A 16,570-nucleotide genomic window follows, 5' to 3' on the forward strand; every position below is an offset into this window, starting at 1 on the left:
CCAGCTTATGTTCTTGGCATCTTGGTCAAATGTTAATAGCTGAAGTTTCATGTACTCATGTTTGGGTCTTTGATTTTGCTCCATTCGTCTACATATTTGGTTTGGGGCAGGACCATATTGCTTTTATTACTATGTCCCCATAACATAGGCTAGGATCTGGAATGGAAATCCTTCCAGCATTGCTCTCTCTGCTTGGGATTGTTTTTGCTAGCTGAGGTCGTGTATGGTCCTATATGAATTCTAGGATATGTTTTTCTATATTTGTGAAAAATGAGATGGGAATTTTGACTCAGATTTCATCAACTCTACAAATATCTTTTGTTAAATTCTCGTGTTCACAATATTAATTCTACCACGTGATGAGCATGATGCCTTTCCATTCTCAGGCTCTTTAACTTGTTCTTTGGTGGTTTGAAGTTTTCATTCTAGAGATTATTTACTTCCTTGGTTAGGTCTAGTCCTAGATTTTTTTTTTTTGAGACCGTTGTGAATGACAGTGTTTCCATGATCTCTTTATCTGTTTGTTTGATGGTGGTGTATAGAAAAACTATTTGTGTAAGTTGATTTTGTATCCTGCCACAGTGCTGATTTGTTTATCATTTCTAAAAATTTTCTATTATAATATTTGGAACCTCTAACATATAGTGTCATGTTATCTGAAAACAAGAATAGTTTGGCTTCTTCTTTCCTTATTTGTCTCCCTTCAATTTCCTTCTCTTGCCTTATTGCTCTAGCTAGCATCTGTAGCACAATATTGAAAAGAGTGGGGGTAGTAGACATTCCCATATTGTTCTTGACTTCAATGGACTTCCTTCAAGCTTTCCTCCATTTTGGTCATAAGCAACACCCATAAAGACTCACCAACAAGTCTACCTAAACAGATAACAGCAATAAGAATGCCAAAGTGACAGGGAACACCATGAGGCTGCAATCTTACATAAGAAACTGAAGGAGAGGCTGGAAAGGTGGCTCAGTGGTTAAGAGCACTGGCTGGTTTTCCAGAGGTCCAGAGTTCAATTTCCATCAACCACATGGTGGTTCACAACCATCTATAATGAGATCTCATGCCCTTTTATGGCATGCAAGGGTACAAGCAGGTACACCACTGTATACATAGTAAGTAAATAAATCTTAGAAAGAAAGAAAGAAAGAAAGAAAGAAAGAAAGAAAGAAACTAAGGAATGCCAAGAGCAGGAGAAATGGTCTTATTCAGGGAAACCCATACCAACCGGTTATCAATTCCAAATGGTCAGCCCTGAAAACATACACACAAGTAACATCATATAGATGATCCATTATATTCAGGAGTATATATGTACATACATATACATATAGGCATATGACAATAATTAATATAAAAAAATGAGGCCATGAGTTTGTAAGAGAGAAAGGAGCAAGGAAAGATTTGAAGGGGGGAATTATGCAATTATATCATAATCTCAAAAATAAAAAATAATTTAAAAATACTTTTTTTTAAGAGAGCAGTTTCAGATTCACAGCAATAATTATAGAAAGGCATAGGTATTTCTCATACACTCCCAGTCCCCATACACACTTGGCCTCCAAGGTGATCAAAGCCCTATATGAGTGGTTCATTACAAGTGATGAGCCTACGGTGGCCCGACAGGGACACATGGTCCATAGCATTCTCATTAGACATGAAGATAATGCCATACACCTATCTTTGTAGCAGAGTTGAATAAGAATTACAAAAGGCCATTGCTTTAGACTAATTCACACACTAGCACTGTGGCAGCAAGCTGAGAACTAAGCTACCCACCTGACTTGAGAAATCAGTGTTAGAGATAACAGCCTAACCCCACCCCCCCACCCCCACCCCACCCCCACCCCCGATCTGGCTGGTTTCAGTGGATGCGATAAGGAAGTTTCCTTTGCACATAATCCTTACAACAAAGGATGTAATCTGCGCTGGACTGGCCAGGACTGTTCTACTCTTATCTCACTGTCCCCAGAGATGAGGGAAGTAACTTTGAAATGACCACTTCTGTTTTTTATCCGTTTGTTCGCTTGCCTTGTAATTGTTACTTTTATTTTCTGTTTTCTTCCAGTCCTTTTCCATCTGTAAGGAACAATTTTATTCTACTGAGCTCATTGGAATAATGATTCTATGTTCCTAAACAAAGTTTTGATTCTAGAATTTTTAAAAAGAGCTTATTTAAGGTCATTAAACCAAATTGTTATAAATCTGCCCTCTGATGATAGTATTTTATATCGAGTTATTATACTTTACAAATGCATGATATCTTCACTGCCCTTTAATTCTTCTGTGTTTTTGATATTAGTTTTATTATGATCATGTGATTAGCCCTCAATGGATTGGGGGCGGGGGTGGGTGTCTGTCTCTAACTGGTCCACCTCAGGGTCATCCTTAGGGTCTTAAGAAAACTTAAATTGTAATGAAAAGAATTCCCAAGTAGGGACTTGTCGAGAAAGGCTACAGCTTGTTAATGATCTGCCAAAAGACAACTTCTGAAAGAAGATTAAAGTGAGTAAAGCAGGAGATCCAGACCCCAGGCTCCAACATTTGGAGGAGCTACAGGTGCCTCTTCCCACTCCAACAGGCCTGCTCAAAAGTCATCAGGGCTTTACAATGAGGACTGAGCTGAGTAGAGTCGCATTCACATCCAATCGTCAATAGCTTCACTTACTGATGAGAAAGCTCTGGGAAGGGACAAAGGCCTTAAATTCGTCCCTATACAAAGCTTAGAATTGTAACCGTTCAGTAAATCCCCTTTCCTTAGTAACTGCTAGCCCAACTTTGCTCATTATCAAAATAGGCAAAGGCCAGTCTTCCTAAGGTGACCCTGAGACACATTAGCATGAAACATCAACACAGGAAACAACCTCAGATCACAGAAGGAAATGTTCCTTTCCCTGAGTTCCACCAAAGTGGAAACATACGTGCAGTTCATTCATGAGCTTAACGCCTCTACATTCACAAGATCCTGATTCACCAACTCGTTCAGAAAGTAAACTCTTTCAATAAAAGCCTAACATCCAGAGGTGGTCACAGGCACTTTTGAACTAGAGACCTCAGTTAAGAGTCTGTGCCCCTGTTTTCCCCACTTGATGTCATACAAGCCTTGCCTTTTTCTCCATCTTTGCATAGAGGGCTTCTCTGCAATGCCAGTCCATGGGCTTTGGCCCAAAGCTGATGCTCTCAGGGGCATACAGGACAGGTGCTCTATTTTTTTCATCTCAACTCAGATGATCTCAGCGATTTTACATACATCTCTTCTTCTCATGTCCTCCATCCCTGTGAGACTCCTGGAGGCCAACTTATGGCTTCTGTGACATCCAGACCCTCTTGGGTAGTATTTCTAGGTTCTACACTTTGCTGCACATTTTTCTGACATGATGAAACACCCCCCTCTGTTCTGTGCTATGTTCACATCTGCCTTGGCTATCTCTTACACAGCTACCAATCAAGAAAGTCTCTCTGCATTGCCAGCCTATTGTTTTTCTCATGATCAGGTCCCAGACTTCAGAGGAGAGACCCTATTCCACTTGCTGACCCAGCAGGTGTTCTCAAAGGCAATCGTCTGACATTTGGTGTGGATTTGCAAAGGGGTTAGGATGACAAGAGCACATCCACAGAGCCTGGTGAGCCAGTCTATAATTGCTTGGAGAGCTTAAGGAAATAGAATCCCAGCAGGATCCTGGGCCCCCCTTAATTAGCTTCCTCCACTCCCTTAGGCATCTGTTCCCTTATATACCCTTCTCTATAAACTTCCCTTTGTCTGGGCTCCCAGGTACTAAGTAAACACCTGCAGGAGCTTCTGGGAGCTTTTGCAACCCATAGAGACAGGGGGCCTGGCAGTTCCTGTTACTGTGATCTCTAGTATCTGTCCCACACTTTGTGCATTTGACAGGGCTTCACCAGCAGGCTTCTGTCTGCTGTCACGGGGCACAGAAAACATCTATAATTGTGCATGTGTTCTACCAGGTATAGGAGGGGCAAGCATTGGTTTATTTTACATGCTTTGCTTTTTGTCCCATGATCTCAAAGTGTTCTGAAACGAATGCCTAAGGACAAACCTAACACACTAATAATAAAACTATTAATCCTGCGTTTGACAACTCAAGTTCCCCCATCAAGCACAGCCAACGTTAATACCATATATAAATGTTATAGCTCTCACTAGTAGCTTAAAGTTGAACTTCATGTAATCAGAAATTTTCACCCAACTCTGCCTGCCCACAAGGGGTCTCCATTTCTATCCCCCATAGCTCTTCCCGCCCTCAAACCTCAGTGAGCCAAAGGCTCCATCAGTCCTCATCTCCACAGTCACGTTCTCTAAAAGAAGAAAACGGAGGGAGTTAATAGTTGTGAGGCCTGGGAGAGAAGAAGAATCACTTCACTTCTATATTAGGAAAGCAGAATTGTTACCCTGCCACCGAAGTACGCGCTGCTCACCAGATTTCTGCTGGATAGTGTAATACAGAACGCTACAGCAGAGATGCTTAGCTTTGTGTCCCTCAAGGTGGGTGAGGCTAAGAAATCACCCATCCACATATTTGTTGATTCGTTCATGATGTATGGGCGTTAAGAGGGGCATACATCTTATTACCTAACAGGGGCGATTTATAAACTGAAAGGGGCCTTTGTTAATTACACCAAGGCAATAAACTTGTACCATGGACCAAACTCTCTGAACAAAATGGAAGGTGTGGCTGTGCTCATCACAATATGTTTCCTCCATCCTAGGAACTATGCTGCCTTGTGTAAAGATGAGTCAGTATGTCTGTGGATGGGAAGGGGAGGGGTTCTTCTTTCTAGATACAAAATCAATGTTCTCACCTGCTCTGAAAGTGTCAAAGGGGTCCATTAGCCTACGGAATCATTTGGGTGAGACAGGAATATATGTTGGCTCATTCAGCCACTCATTTCTAAATTGTCATAATTTTCTCTGTGTAAGGATGAATCCATTTCTTTTCTATATATTGAGAACAGGACTTTCGAGAGATAATTCTGTACTCAGAGTCACTGGTTAATGGGAAATAGTTCACCAAGACTGAGTCTCACTTTTAATAGTGCTCTCCTTAAAAACAGTTGTTCTGCTCTGGGTTCATCTCCGTCCTGTGAAAAAGTATCCCGACACTAAACCATGTAGGGAAGAATGGGATTATTTTATCTCGTAGTTCCAGGTTACTGTCTGCACGAAATCAAGGTGTTGAAACTTAAAATGGCTAGTCACATCCCAGCCATCGTCAAGAGCAGAGAGCAATAAACGTGTGCATGACCATTTTCTTGGTTGCTTACGCGAAGCTTTATTTCTCAGGCAAGGGCCTGCCTAGGGAATGGTGTTACCCACAGGGGACTGTGTCCTTACACATCAACCAACTGAACTATGACAATCTCCCCACAGATGTGCCCACTGAGATTGTCTTACCAAGTGATTCTAGGTCGGGTCAATTGATGATTGAAGCTAAAGCATCATATTCTTTCTCACTCACTCACTGCAATATATTTCACAGGTTGGTAGAGATCAAAGTAGATGAACTACCAAAAATGTGTGTCTCTGTGTATGTGTTAATACCATATATGTATATGTATATATATATGTATGTGTGTGTGTGTGTGTGTGTGTGTGTGTGTGTGTGTAAATGGTTCAGTGGGTGAAGCTCTTGCTGCACAAGCTGCACACCAGAGTCCAGATTCCCCAAATCCACGTAAAAGTGTTAAAAGCCATCTGGTCACCAAAGCCTGCCTACTACCCAGGAAGCTAGAGGCAGAGGCCAGGGATCTCTGGGGCAGCTGGCTAGCTGGAGTAACTGAATCTGCATGCTTTGGATGCAAGTGGGGGACCCTAGCTCACTATAGAAAGGTGGGATGCGATCAGGAAAGCTACTCCATGTCAACTTCCGACCCCCATGTACACATGTGTCCATACACAAGTGAGCAGTCGTACATATGCACAAGTACATACACACACCACACACACACACACACACACACGCACGCACAAAAGGTAATAATTAAATAAAAACAGAGTCCAAAACATCTTACCCCCAATTTGTTTTGTAGGGAATATACACATATTCCCAAGAATATTCCCTGCCCCCTCGCCCCGTAACCAATGGGACTGACCTCCAGTTTTCTCCCAGCTCCAGTCCAACCCCGGAGAGCACACCTTTTCTCTCAGCCCACCCATGCTCCCGAATCTAAACAAACAGGAGTTCCACCTTCCAGCCTCCACCCCTCCCTCCCCCTGCCCCCGTCATGTCCCATCCTCCTCAATATCCGACATAGATGTCCCTACGGCCATCGACAGAGCCAAGGACTGACTCTGGGAAACAAGCCACACACAAGTGCGAGGGAGGGACTGTCCCTAAGTGTCTCACATGAAGTCGCTTTGGGCTCTGTTCTGATTACGTGAACAATCCGAACATTAGTATCACATGACACTTCAAAAGCAGAAAGAAAAATAAATGGGTAACATCTATGCGCGTGTCCACCGTAGCTCCCCTCTCCCTTCAATCAGCTTCCCGTCTGACTGACAGATAAGACTTTTGACTTAGCCCTCACCTCACTTTCCCCCACCGCCGCTGACTGACAAGGCTGTTATTTCAACCCCACGGGACTTCCAGCCCACCTACTCTATCATCTACTGAAAGAGACCTCAGGATGGGGTGGGGATGCCGTACGGAGTAACCGTCAGAGATCACACTTGCTTTAGCCCGAGTGCCAGCTCTGCCAGCTAATGACCGTACAGTGTCACTTCAGCACAAGCCTCCACCTCTCCACACACATGAGAGCGCGTTTACAGCCATGCCACGCACATGAGAGCGCGTTTACAGCCATGCCTCACACATGAGAGCGTGTTTACAGTCTCACCGTGCTGTTAGAGAGGAAGCGGAAAGAGAACACAGTGCCCGGGACAGTCCGTGCTGAGGCAATCGGAAGTGCTAATTGTTATTAATCAAACTCTTGAAATTCATCACTGTACAATATTACCATGCTCTTTTGTGCATAATTCAGCAAGCCACAATTTAATCTATTTTTTCTTATAATTTATACCACAAAAACAATAGACATGTGTCTTTTTTTTTTTTTTTTTTTTTTTTTTTTTTGGTTTTTTGAGACTAGGTCTCTCTGTGTAGCCTTGGCTGTCCTGAACTCACTTTGTAGACCAGGCTGGCCTCGAACTCACAGCACTCCACCTGTCTCTGCCTTCCAAGTGCTGGGATTAAAGGCGTGCACCACCACGCCCGGCCATGTTGTCTTTTCTTCTTCAAATCTCATGCCAAGACTATGAGGTAATCAATAAGGGAGCCAAATGTTCAAGTGTAACTCTCAGTCCTGGTCTTGTTACCTTTCTGTCACTATACCAAAGTACCTGATATAATCAATTCCTAAACAGAAAAGACTGACTTCGGCTCACAGCTTCGGATGCTGTGGCCCATGATTACATGTCTCTGTTGTGTTTGAGTTTGTGGTAAGACTGCACACATCATCATGGAATGTGTGGGGAGGAAAGAGAGGAAAGAAAACTTATGGGGAGGAAGAGCTGGGGGTGTCACAAACCCTAGAGAGGACAGAGGACACCCCCACTGGATAGTTGTCACATCTATGGGCCTCCCACTGGGCTTCAATCTCAAAAATCCCTTCACCGCCCACTAATGCCAAACCTTGAACTCATGAGCCTCAGTGACACATTCAATACCCAAGTCATAGCTGACTGACTTTTTACCAGCTTTCCCCATATGGATCCACTCCTCCTCCTGTCCCGTGTCTTGGGATCTTTCTCTGAGGCATGAAACTTGCCTTCACAATTCTTCAGTGTCCATCGGGATTTATGAGACAGGCCTTTCAGGTGGCCTTTGTCAAGCAAACCCACTCCAGACTGAGGGCCTGCACAGGGTGAGCAAACAGCAAGTGCTCAGCAAACATCATCTATAGAAAAGAAAGCCTGAAAAGGGTGCGCTGATCACAGGCTTACGTGTCGTCCACCAGCACCGGCCTGGGCTACTGATAACCACAATGGTTGATGATCAAAACAACAGAAACTTATTCTCACATAATGAAAGCCCAGAAAGCCAAACCAAAGTTTTGCAGAGCCAAACACCCTTCATAAGTCCTAGAGCAGGCTCCGTCTTTGCTTCTTCCAGCTTCTGATGGCTCCTGTGTGACTGACTACCTCTCAAGTTCAGCTTCCATTTGTTGTTGGCGTCCTTCCCGTGCCTCCTGTGTCTGTCACTCACAGAGCGCTGTCTACTCTCTTATAAAAGGATGCTGTCCGTCTGACTTAGGAACCACCCAAAGCCAAGATGCCTTCCCTGGAGATCCTTATCTTACCTATACATGCACAGCCTCTGGTTCTAGTGGGGCTACAGTTAACAGAAAACTGAGTTAAAAATTGGACCTATCTTTTGAGGACCCAGAAGCCCACTTGCCTGTTTTGAGTCAGGGAAACCACAGAGTAGGAAACTGAAACACAGACCCCTGAGTGTGGCTGGGAAGGAGGTGTTGTGTAGTGCAAGCTGGCATGGATCCCACGCCTTAGCCTTCAGAGTGCTAGGGTCTGCTGTGACTGTCGATGGGGGAGCTTATACTTGCTCTCTGCTTCTCAAAATATCAAGTAGACTGTATTAAGGATCTCTTTATCAAATACTTGATCGTGAAGTTTTGGTTTTTTATGTTTTACATATTTTTTTACAGATTTATGTTTACAGATGTTACTCTGCACATAGCTTAAAATTTATAAGGCTTACTACAAAAAGGACAATAAGTCACAAATAAAAAGCAAAGCTAGCAACCCATTGCACCATAGCTCCTTCTCACTTCCTGCTTTGGGATGATGATGCCTCTTAATTGGCAGCCAGTTTTCCATCCTTCCATATATCTCATAATGGACACATAACTATAGTTCATGATTGGCCAACGTGGCTTTGTCTATTGTCTCAAATCCCTGCGTTACCTCTTTGTCTCTCCCCCAGGTCCACATCTCTGCACAAATACACACACACATACACGCACACACACGTGTCTACTCACTTCATACGCATGCAAACATATCTGTATCACATATACTCACACATCACATTCACATATCCACACTCACAGACACACACGCATACCCGTTCTATTCTCTTCTACTCAAGGATGATCAATATATCTTAGATGTACACAAGAAATTCTCAAAAAATTAATACGAATACAATATTAAGTTTTAAAATGCTAATTTAGTTTCTTGGTTTCTTTAAATCAATAGGAATTACTTTAAATTAGCTGATCCAGAAGTCTTACTATAATCACTTTTCCTTTTTTTTTTTTTTTTTTTTTTTTACAAATGTGGTTTTTAGTGATATTAGGGATTTCAGTGTTTGTGGGTCTTGTTTGTTTGTTTATCACTAATACACCTTTAGTCCTTCCTGCTCTCGGGATCTCCTTTTGGCACTATTCCACCCTGTAGCTCTTCTCTGCAGCTGTCTCCTACAGCTTGCTGACTTGCTTTTGGATGCTCCCTATACCCACTAAACAGCTGCCAGCCTCTGGCCCCTCATACTGAAGATTCCTTCCCTTTCCATCTTGCATGGGGCTCTCCGATCCCCGGGGTCATGGATTCCTTTTCATTTCTTTGTCTTCTTGTCCTGGAGCACCTCCGCCAGTGGCTTTCTGGGAATAGATATTTGAATGACACAATCTTAGAGATCCTCAGTCACCGATAATGTCCTTAGTCTGTTTCATGCAAAACTGATGTTCTCACCGGGAATCAAATTCTAGGCTGAAAATGCTGTTTTTATTCAGGATTTACAAGAAACTGACTCATTGATTTCTAGTTGCTGTTGAGAAATGTAAAAATCAATCTCTGTGGATACCTCGCCCGAGCTGCCAAGTCCACTTCCACACTTAAAGAACTGCTCTTTGTCTCTAAGGTTTCGGAATTCCACAAAATTTTATCAGTTAAGATCTTTACTGGAAACCATGAGCACTCTTAGATAAGTTTTTTGGTTTTGTTTTGTTTTTTTTTTTTCTTTTGTTTTTTTGAGACAAGGTCTCATGTACTCCAGGCTGGCCTAGACCTCACAATCTTCTTGCCCCATCTTTCAGATGCCAGGATCACAGGTATGAGTGATTAAACCTGGCTTTCTCTGTTTTTGTGAATGTCATATAAATGCATGATGAAATAGGATGCTGCCCATTCACTATTCATCCCTCCAATTCTCTCTTCCCTACGTTGTGTCTCTCCTTCCTCTACCTCCTCCTCCCCCTTCCTCCTCCTCTTCCTCCTTCCTCCTTCTCTTCCCCCTCCTTTTTCTATGCCACTAAGTCCAATTCATGCTGTCCATACGTGCGTGGGTTTGGATCAACCCACTGGAGCCTGGGAAACCAACTAATGGCCACAGCCTAGGAAAGGATGCTTCTCTCGACCTGGCTGGATTCTTGAAGACATTTAAGTGGAGAACCTGTTTACAAATATCCTGACGGGAGGACCCAGGAACATGGATGCACTCTGTACCTAGCAAGTAAAGAAAGTCAGTGACTCCTTTGACCTGACAGGACAGAGGAAAGCAAGACCCGGGTCTGACGGGGTGGGTGTGGGTGCTGTAATAGGACCAGTAGCAGAATCATTGGTGGGTCACTGCCAGGACTGTCCGGTCTTATAAGAGCCTTTGCTACCTGGCTGTAGTGAGCCTGAAACCATGGTTATGGCCTCATCCGCCCACATGTTCTTCCTCTGCAGAGGCTTGGTGCTTTGTGGCTGCTCTGACCTCTGGGTTAGCATATTCTCTTTCCTATAGCTTCATAGTGAGTATGTTTCTTTGTTCTGAGGCAAGATGTTGACACAGGAAGGAGGCTAAATATGAGAAGAACCAAGTTGCTGCATCTTAGCTGTGTGCAGAGCGTCACCTGGCATTCTAGCCATGGCTTCTGGGCCATTCCTCCATGGCCCTGTGCAGGCTCCAGATTGACAAGAAATAGAGAAGTAGATTTGTATCTGGATGGCTTGTAGGGTTAACCCTGAAAAGGAGAACACACATGACAGTCTGTGAAGGGCCTAGGACACACAGGATCCAGGGGGACAAGGTAAATCTGGGCAGGATACCGGCTGGCCTCAGCAGTAACACCTTCATATGAGCAAGAAAAGCTGCTTCTCAAAACAAAAGCAAAAGATGCTCACTACAGGCAGACCCAGACCTGAGGGAATGTGGCCTCACCAACAGGGCAGGGCTGAGTGGAAACTAGCTGCCCCCACCCCCAACACATACCCATTCCTTAGGCAAGACTTCTTTGTCAAATGAACAACACTACAGCCATGTAAAGCACCCCTGAGTTTTCATTCAGAAATGAAATATGACAAAACTTTCAGGAAACCCCATGTCTCCTAAACTCAGGAAACTCATGGCTCTCAAAAAGGAAAGGCCTGTAGTCATGCTCCACTATAGCTGAACCAGAATAACTTAGCAATTAGGAGTTTTTGAAACTGAAGACAAAAAGACAAATGACAGCAAAGACAAGAATGGTAAATGACAAGCCAGCACCAGGGAAGACTAAGACAACAGAATTATAATATGAGATTCCCCAATGCCCTCATGTGGCTGAGCCAGCCACTGACCTCCCTAGTGTGCCCTTTACTCTGAAGCAAGCCTTCTTTACCATGAAAGTGCTCTACAAGTGGGATCAACAGAAGCAAGGCAGCGACCTTGATGGCACTGCTCTGCCTCTGTTAGAAAAAGGCTTAAGGAGCAGGTGGTGGCGCACACCTGTAATCCCAGCACTTGGGGAGGCAGAGGCAGGAGGAGCTCTGAGTTCAGCTTAATCTAAACAGGGAGTTTCAGGACATCTAGGGCTATACAGAGAAACCTTGTCTTGGAAAAAAACTGAAAAAAGAAAGAAAAAAAAGGACAAGAAAAGGGGGGAAAAAGCAGAAAAAAGCCAAAGAAAGAGATGCAGGTGGATCTCTGAGTTTGAAGCCAGCCTGGTTTATAGAGTGTGTTCCAGGTCAAAGAAATTCTGTCTTGAGAAAAAGGAGGAGGATGAGGGCAAGGACAAGGACAAGGAGGAGAAGGAGGAGGAAACAAAGGAAAGAAGAAAGGACGGGAGGGAGGGAGGGAGGGAAAGAGGGAGGGAGGGAGGGAAAGAGGGAGGGAGGGAGGGAAGGAGGGAGGGAGGGAAGGAGGGACGGAGGGAGGGAGGGAGGGAGGAGCCCACACTGAATTTACACCCCTCTGATACATTGGGCAGAGGCAGAATGGAAGACGGTTGCTTTGTAGGGCCAGCAGATATGAGAATGGACGTTTTAGGTCCCAGAAGGGATTGTGGGAGTTCAGAGTCTGGGGTAGAGGACTATCTAGGCAAAGGAGCCTTTAGCAGCCTTGCTGATCCAATTCCCAGGGCTGAAAAATACGTGATTGTTATTTAGAAACATTTTCAAGTTTTTGCATTTGGTTTCAAAGCTTGGGTTCTGTTCATACGGCTAAAAATCCTACCAATGGGGAGAGGGCAGGGGAGGGGCATTGCTGGAAAGATGGCTCCCTGGTTAAGAGCACTGGCTGCTCTTCCAGAGGACCTAGGTTTCTGTTCCCATCGCCTACATAGTGGCTCACAACTGCCTTTAAGTTTCAGTTCCAGGGGATCTGATGCCCTCTTCTGACCTTTTCATGCAACTGGTGCACAGACATCCATGCAAGCAAAGCATAACCATACACACACACACACACACACACACACACACACACACACAGAGTATTACAGAAAATGTTTTAAAGACATTCTTTAGTGGTTCGACGCAATTTTTAAAACAACGAATTATCTTAAAAACAGTTCCTAAAATATTTTATCAACAGTGGCTTTAAAGACCTGTTGTACACATTCCCAGTTTGACCATTAGGCATTTAGCTATTAACTCAGTTAGCTATTAGCTCAGTTTTCATCGTGTTTAAATACTCTGAAACCATTGTAAGATTGCTCAGAGTTATTTCAATGCCCCGGAAGTATTTGAAAAATAGGTGCTTTACGGGCTCTGTAGAGTCAGCTATTTCCAGTAAAAATTCTATGGATATTTTAAATGAAGTATAAAAATGTTTAGAATCCAGGATGTCTTAAGACACCCCCTTCCTCCCCCCTCCCATGCCCTGCAGTTGTAGTGACAGCTCTGACTCCACTTCAGGAGAAAAACCCAGCAAGCTAAAAGGAGCAGTGTCAGTCATGACTGGAGCCCACTCTAGAGACAGTCATGGGTGTTTGGGAAACCCTCTCTCAGCTCCAGACTTTAAACAGCCTGGAGATGTCTGCTCTGATATAGGACCTACTGGGGTGCCACCATTACCTTTCCTGTCCTTGAAAGTCTGTAATTCAGAGACTTCATTCAAGAATCCTAATCTGAATAGCATGAAATTACCCAAAATGCTACACGTGAAGCACAGAGCTGAGGCCATCGAAAACACACAGGAACTACAGGCATGCTTAAACTATAGTTCCTCTCCTTAACTTTCTTTTGCTCCGTCTGCAGTGCAATTGTAGTGATGAAGTAAAGTTCAAAAAAACAGAGACTAGGAGTAAGTGGGAAGTTTGCCAATGAGACTAGAAATATTCAGGACAAAAACAGACATTTCTCAGCAGTTAGTATCAGGTACCATCCGCTGCTGAGGAAGCACTTTGACAGGGTTTATTCAGGTGTAATTTAAACTCCATGACTCAGAAAGCTTAATTTCACAAAGGAGAATTGTCTCGTACTAATTAGTTTCTTCAGCAGTTTCTCCAATCGCCAAGTCATAAATTAATTCAGTAGGAAATCTCACAGAACACAAAACATAAAGTGTAAGGAAACATCTTGGTTCCTTTGTATTCCATTTCTTTCTATAGCATTTGTTTTTCCATCTATGATTAACTTTTAACAAAAAAAATTCAGCATATTGCCCTCCTAAAATATGAAGTAGTACAAGTGTATTGTCAAAGCAAACGTTTGCTTTTTTATTTTATAATTTGATTTTTTTCTCTGGTTGAATTTTTCTAATGTTAAAACATCTGCTTTAAATTCAGCATTCTTTCTATATTTTCCCACATTTTTGTTAAATAATATATGTCTATTGGTTCATCTTGAATTCCAGATCAGATGTGTGATTTTTAAGTATATATTTGAAATATATGTGACTATACACATGAATTCATATTCTGTGAAGAAATCATGAAATTGTTTATATTTAGAGTGCTCTGTTTTGGGGTGAAGAAACTTGTGTCAGAGACTTAAGACATGTGTGAGAACATCAAGATCCTAGCTAGCTCCTATAGATGCACGAGGAGAATGACTGAAATTTGCTTGAGTCACATATTATTTCACATCAAACAGAAAAAATATCTGAAGGAAGCTAAATCATGTATGGGTCACACATACCATTTGCAACCACCCAAAGAAGATCCACAAAGCCTTAGGAATAAAGGCAAAGTTAAGGTTGCAGGAAATACAAAGGCACAAATGGAAGAATTAAATAACACAGGGCAGAAGGCACCGGGGCACAACAGGGAGGGGGGCAGGCTTTGCTGTCATCTTGGTAGAGAACTTGTAGAGCACGCATGAAGCCCTGGGCTAGAACTGATCCCCAGCACCACATAAACCAGGTGTCTGTAAGCCCAACACTCAAGATGTGGAGGCAGGAGGGTCAGGAGGCCAAGGCTAGCCTGGGCTACATGAGAACCTGACTCAAAAAGAAAAAAAAAATGGCCTAATTTTGAATCTCAGCCATGTGACTTTCTAGATTCAAGCTAGGATAAACTATCGGATCTCTAAGACTCATTTTCTCAACTGATAAAAGGATTCTAATAATACTTACTTTGCAGAATATGAATAATATATAACTATGCATGGAAGATATAAAATTCTTTTTCAAGATATATAAAATTATTATCTGGCTCTTGCACAACCTATTAGAGTGATGACCACCTTACCAATACATAAGGAAAGTCTTAAAACTTTACTTCTGAGTTGATTTCTAATCAATTACGTAAGTGAGATCCATTCCAAGCCGATTGTTGGCTCCCATGAAGCTCCTGGTAGAGCATACGCTCAGATTCCAGGACACTCTGGCTTCCATCCCCAGAGCCACATGTAAACATGGTACAACAAATGAGCTGTATAAATAAAGGCTCTACTGAAGGATACGGAACATGAAAAGAGTTAAAAAGAGGTATCTGGGAAAACTTTCCTTCAAAAAGATCTGATTTGGGGGCGGGGGGCAGAATCAGTTATATCCTACAGGCATAGTTAGAAAACAGTCTTCATATGCTGTAAACTGAGTATTAGTGAAATCGTTTTATCAACGGAGAAGCACCGAAAACCTCCCTTTAAAAATATTTCATTTGTGAAAGAAAAAAGAATAATTTGATGCAATTCTTGGGCTGTCAGAAGAAGCTGGAAAGTCTGTGATTGTCCTTACGGTTGCTCACACTGACTCTCAGCTTTATCGCTGATGGTTAGGAGAGCTCACCCCTGAAGCTAGGCGCCATGTCCAACTTAGACCACACTTCCCCCTTATCCAACTAACTTTCCATTCAGGTTACTCCGCCAATCATCATGATAGGTCTTTCTTCTTCCAATGCCCAGTGCTCAGTGTGGGACCAGAAAAGCCACGTTCCTCTCCATGAGACAAACAAGCAATAATTCTGAATCCACAAGTAGCAATTTCCTCCCTGCTCCCGTAATCAGCTGAGGAGCACCTTCATCCCACATGTTTATACTGAGAATTAAACCAAGGAGCTACACTTCCTTTAACACTTGCGGAGGTGGAGGGCTGCCTGTGTGCTGCCCCTTCTGTGTGCTAACCCTTCTCGCCCCAAATGCCTGCAGTTGTGTTTCAGAGGAGAGGCAGCAGGTTGATTGAGACAGGAGGCGTGCAACTATGTACACCTGTGCAGCTACCTAGGCTCCACTCCCCAGGTGCTGAGGCAACAGGACACAGAGCATTCTGTAACTGGATGCCTTGGAGACTCTGGTGCCTTTCCTAGGCTGGACCCCAGCAGGGTTCCCAGGGGATTCCCATCACCGCCCCTCCCCCCCCCCCCCCCCCCCCCCCCGGCCAGGTTATATCAGAGGGTTTCAATCTTCACAGCACTTTCTTGTTAAGATGGTAAGACACAACTCTCCACCCACCAGGATCATTTTCTTCTCAAGGCTTCCACAGAGATGAGGCAGCCCAGAGGGCTGGGGTGGACTTCTGTTTGCTTGCTTGCTTTCGTAAGAAGAGGGAGGGTGTTTTTAGGTTATTTTATACTACTATGATGGAACATCCCCGACTAGGCACTCTCAAAAACTTTATTTATGTGCTTGTTTAGTTATTGAGATAGCGTGTGTCATTACATTGCCCAGTCTGACTTCAAGCTCACAGGAGAAGCAGAGCTGCCTCAGACTCTTGGTTGTGCTGCCTCACTTCCCACTGCTGGCATTACGGCTGCGTAGCTAGCAGCATGTCCAGCTCCAGACTGTGGGATTTACAATAAACAGGAACGCATTTGGCTCCCAGACCTAGAAGCTAAGAGGTCCAGGATCATGGGATCACACTCCGGCAAAAGTCATCGTAGAGTGTGAGTCTATTTCAGGAGACAGAAGGG

The 16,570-nt window shown here is 43.6% G+C and overlaps 1 long non-coding RNA gene across 2 annotated transcripts in view; it reads right to left on the bottom strand.

Annotated features, from left to right (window-relative positions):
• Nucleotides 1–16,570, bottom strand: part of LOC311596065 — a 106,130-nt gene that overhangs the window by 35,113 nt on the left and 54,447 nt on the right. The window lies entirely within an intron of this gene.

This window comes from Acomys minous, assembly GCF_964271855.1.
Source record: "Acomys minous genome assembly, chromosome: 1".
Lineage (NCBI taxonomy): Eukaryota > Metazoa > Chordata > Mammalia > Rodentia > Muridae > Acomys > Acomys minous.